The sequence below is a fragment of the Drosophila yakuba genome, chromosome 3L, assembly GCF_016746365.2.
Source record: "Drosophila yakuba strain Tai18E2 chromosome 3L, Prin_Dyak_Tai18E2_2.1, whole genome shotgun sequence".
NCBI classification, from domain to species: domain Eukaryota; kingdom Metazoa; phylum Arthropoda; class Insecta; order Diptera; family Drosophilidae; genus Drosophila; species Drosophila yakuba.
Window position 1 is genome coordinate 4,001,107 of NC_052529.2, and position 4,582 is coordinate 4,005,688.

Consider the following 4,582-nt stretch of genomic DNA (forward strand, 5'->3'; position numbering starts at 1 on the left):
GGTTAGTACATGTCTTACAATGTCTTACACTTTTCAATAAAAATTTCCATAGCTTCTGTTCATTTATATCAATATTAATTTAGTCTTTTGTTTTGAAACCAATTCGATGTTAAACGTATATACCCAATGACCTTTTCTGCCGGTTTTTCTAGGGTATGCAAACAAAAACAACAATCACAAAAGCAACGAACGCAGATAAAACCATGCAACCGGCAAGGTAACAGCCGCAGAAGGGAACGAAAACCTCCTCTGGACACCTGCCCCTGCCCCGCCCCTCGTCTTTTCCCCACCCCTCCCCTCCCTTGATCACCTCCACTTTGCTACCCCCCCTACCACCAAGCAGGTAACCTGATCGCCACAAAACAGAAGAAACAGAACGGAGAACGGAGAACGAGGAGGAGAAGCCGGAGCCAGCATATCAGGAGACGCAGTCTCTTCTCAAGGTGCACTGCCCGAAAATGAATGCACTTTTCAAAGTAATACGAAATATATATTATATTCACAATCAAAACTTAACTCTTCTTAGCTAATTTAAATTGTACATTTGGTAAGTATTTATAAGAAACATATTAAAGGAATCACCTTTACTTGTTAAAATGTGATCTCAATTTCTCCCAGTGCAGCTGTCGCTGTGTTGGTGTGTGTGCTTGTGGAAATCAAGTGTAGCAAAGGAAAGGAAAGGCGGAGGCCAAAGAATAAGAGCACCGGGCTCAAAGAAAACGAGCAGAAGAAGAGGAAGAAGCTGAGGAAAGCGAGGAACGACGCGTCACGGAAAACTCGTTAATGCAGGCGAAGATTTCACTTGGACTCCAGACCCACCTCACCCATACACACAAGCACATGTGTGCCCCTCCGTTTCGGGTGTGTGTGTGTTGTTGTGTGTTCGAGTGTGTTCGCGTGTGTTGGTGTGCGTTTAACGCATTTTAATCAGCGTGTCGCATAATTACCGGATGCTGTTCGAAAGGGGCAGGGGGGCGGGGTTTTTTTTTGAGGGGGGGCAGGGGTAGCCGACAAGTGTCCCCTCCCCGCTCCCTGCTTCTTCAATGCAGATGCCAAAATACGAGCGGGGGTCTCATGGGGGCGACCATGGGTTAAGCCAAGCCAAGGGGGCATATTCAAAATCATAACAGAAAATGATGGATGAATTGTCGCGCTGCTTGGCTCCAATAAAAATAACTGTAAATGCGGTGCACTTTTCCGAAAAGGGGGAGATCGGCCAAATTAAAACGATGCCAGCACGTCGTCGCCCCCCACAAATCGACACAAAACATGCACAGAGAGAAATGGATGCTTCATTTAATATATATCAAATATTCCTACATTTCATTTCCAATCAGAGCAGTATTGCTTTTCTGGCAGAAATAAATGTTCCCTTTTCAAATATAAGCTTAAATAAAATTTTAAATATTTTATAGTTTTTAATTTCAGTGCCCCCACACAATTATTCTAGTGATCTTCAGTCGAGTCTGCAGTGAAAGTTGCTCGCAACTGCAGCAGCAACAGCAACAGCAACAACCGCCGACAACATCTCTGTCTGAATTCGAAGTATTGAAAATATTAATAGAACAAACTTGTTTTGACGGAAATGCACTTTACTTTATTTATCATAGTCCGTCAGTTTGGGATTGGGATTGGGTTTGGGATACGGATCGGGAATGAATGAAGCAACATGTGGAGCGGCGGCAGCAGCAGCATCTTCCTCTCTATTTATGCAGATAGATGGGCGGAAAAGATAAAGTATCTCGGATGGCACACAACACACACTTGCAGTTGCAGTTGCAATTTGCACTGCGATCGGTAGGGAATCTGTGGCCATGTTGCAATGTTGGCATGTCATGGTATTGGGTCTAAAATTCGGGGTGGGGGATTGACAGGTGCGCCGTCTGGCAGTTCAAAGAGTGCAAAGATCCAAAATGGTTTTCGGAAACGCATTGCTTTTAAGGTAAACATGAATTTCACTGCTAAAAGACAACATGAATTTCACTGCTAAAAGACAACATGAATTTCCCTGCTAAAAGACAACATATGAAAATATAATATTGTTTTTTTTTCACATTTTAATAGCTTGAAATTGCATACCCGCAGAACGCTGAGACTTAAGCACCGCCAGCACTTGACATCATCCAACTTGTGAGCCGAGATTTTCGGTTAAGCTCCCCTTCCGCCAACGGCGACCAACGAAAAACCCATCTGAAGCTTGTCAAGGTTTATTACATTGTAACCACAGAAATCGCTTTGGCTTCAGCATCAGCATCTCAGCTTCAGCTTCAAGCGGCTGTCATGGAATATTAGAAATGCCAACCCAGGCAGCAACATCAACAGCAACAGCAACAGCAGCAACACCACAACAAGCGGCAAGCAGCAAGCAGCAACTATAGAAGGGGTTGAGTGCGGCCCATAGACAAAGTTCAACTAAGGTTGAAACCATTTGTCGGATTAAATACGCGCTGCGGTAATTATGTGCTTCAAGCAGCAGCAACAACTACACTACAAGCAACATAGACAACATGGCAAACACGCTGAGAATGCGACTTCGAAAGCCCCGAAAGCCGAAACAAGTTTCCAACTTCAGACTCAGCTGGTGCTTTATACTCGAAGCTATATAGCACTATAGCATTATAGCTCCATGGCTCCATGGCTCTATAGCTCCATGCCTCTATTGCTCTATGCCACTATGGCTCTATGCCACCATAGCTCAATGGCTCCACAGATCTGTGGCGCAGTCGAGAACAACATCGAGGAACGATAAGGCTGGCAAAGTGTCAAATGAATTTGTCAGATCGGAGGGGGCGACTCGGTCTCGAACCCGAACTCACCGGACACATGTACAGCACTTGGGCCATAAAAACAAAATTTAATTGTTTGCCCAGGAGGAAGTGGCGGAGATGGAGGCGTGGCAAGGGGCGTAGTTCCAGCGGAAGGCCAAGGAAATCACGTGCGATCCGCGTCCATATCACAGGTGCTTCCGTTCCCTTTTTTTTGGGGGGCAGCGGCGGAGAGGCAGAGTAAACCAGAAAACAGCTCGCAGCGGATGTGTGTATTTGTTGTGATTTTTGCACCTGTTGCACCTCAGCAACAGCAGTCAAGGAGCAAACAGCGCAGTGCACTGAAAGAAATGGGATCTGGCCAAGGAGTTATTTAAGATATTTGAAGTGAGTAGTTTTCAGTCGTAGTAATGTCCCTTAAGTAAATAAAAATGCGGTTGTGTGAATTCCTAATCTATGATTTACTTTCTTTTTCTTGCAGTGCAGGGACAACACGAATAACGACCGACGGGCGATGCATACAAATACAAAACCACAAGCAACTTCCGCCGCCGCAGGATCAGAGAATCCGAGAATCGGAGAAGTGGAGAGCTCGAACCTGTTCCCATTCCTTGGGATGCAAGATGCCATTCGGTGCTCTGCGATTTGAGATTGGCGATTCCGATTCCGATTCCAAATCCGATTCCCCGAATGCTGCCGTGAGTTTGCGTTTTTTCCGCGCTTTTCGAGGCTGTGTGTGCAGTTTGTCGGTTTCAGCGAATCCATAATGATTTCATTGATCTGTCATTCAAGAGCTTCCAGCATGTCTGCAGTGCGAGTGCGAATCTTGCACCGTCTATGGAACTATGCTCATCTGCCATCGCGTGTGTCTGGGTCTGTATAGAATGTATGTACTGGCATACTGATACTGATACGGATACTGATAGCTTATCACCACCGCCGCTTCCTTGCTCATTAGAGCAGCTCCAATGGCAATCGTATCAGTGTTTCTCCTCCGGCAATCCGAGAGATTCACCTTCAGCCGCCAGTGACAATGCGACTGGAACTCAATCACTACTCAGCCAGATGAGCAGATGGCTGGAGAAATGGAAATATAAACTATTCAGATGTTTGAAAGACTTCGCCTTTAATTGAAAGATAATGTAACATATTTATAAATATAATTAAATCTTTAAGATATTTGAAATATTCACAAACATTATAATAATGGCAATTAGCGGGGCATCACTGTATTCACTTGTCCACTAGAGATATCGCAGAAGCGATCGAAAGTTGATTCATTGCGTGCAATGAATGAGAGAATCTTCAAAGCAATTCGCCCGAAAAGCGATATCGATACGAATGGAAAAACTGAAGGGTTGCGGGGCGAGCGAAATGAAAATGGAAATGAAAATGCCGGCATGCATAATAATAGTTTATACGGAAATCTAATGATCAATGGGAGATAGCGTTGGCTCACTGTACACCCGTGCATTCCATTTCCCATTGGATCGGTCGATGGAGCTCCCTTATCAACTTCATTCATTAGCGGAACTGTCAGCCTGGGCAGCCCCAAAATGTCCAAGGGGATGGGGCAGTGGGTGGTTGGGGTTTCTTCTTCTGTGGAGGGAGTTACTCGAATTGGCAGAATTGCATTGCACGCAATCAGCTCGCTCGTTAAATATAGCACACTTCAATCAGAGGAACTGCATCTTGGCGACTGCCGGCGAGTATTCCAGTTCGAGTTCGAGTTCGAGTTCAGTGCAGCTGCTTCATTCATTCGCTGCACTGGCAGAAAATATGTATAACTAGTAGTTCTACTTTAAATATAGTTAGGT

The 4,582-nt window shown here is 45.0% G+C and overlaps 1 long non-coding RNA gene across 1 annotated transcript; it reads left to right on the plus strand.

The window, feature by feature from the left end:
• The first annotated feature begins 1,348 nt into the window (after positions 1 to 1,348).
• On the plus strand, positions 1,349 to 4,087 carry LOC120321633. The gene is made up of 3 exons (XR_005561357.1): positions 1,349 to 1,942; positions 2,065 to 3,152; positions 3,247 to 4,087. It is a non-coding gene; the product is annotated as an uncharacterized LOC120321633 (long non-coding RNA).
• Positions 4,088 to 4,582: the final 495 nt, after the last annotated feature.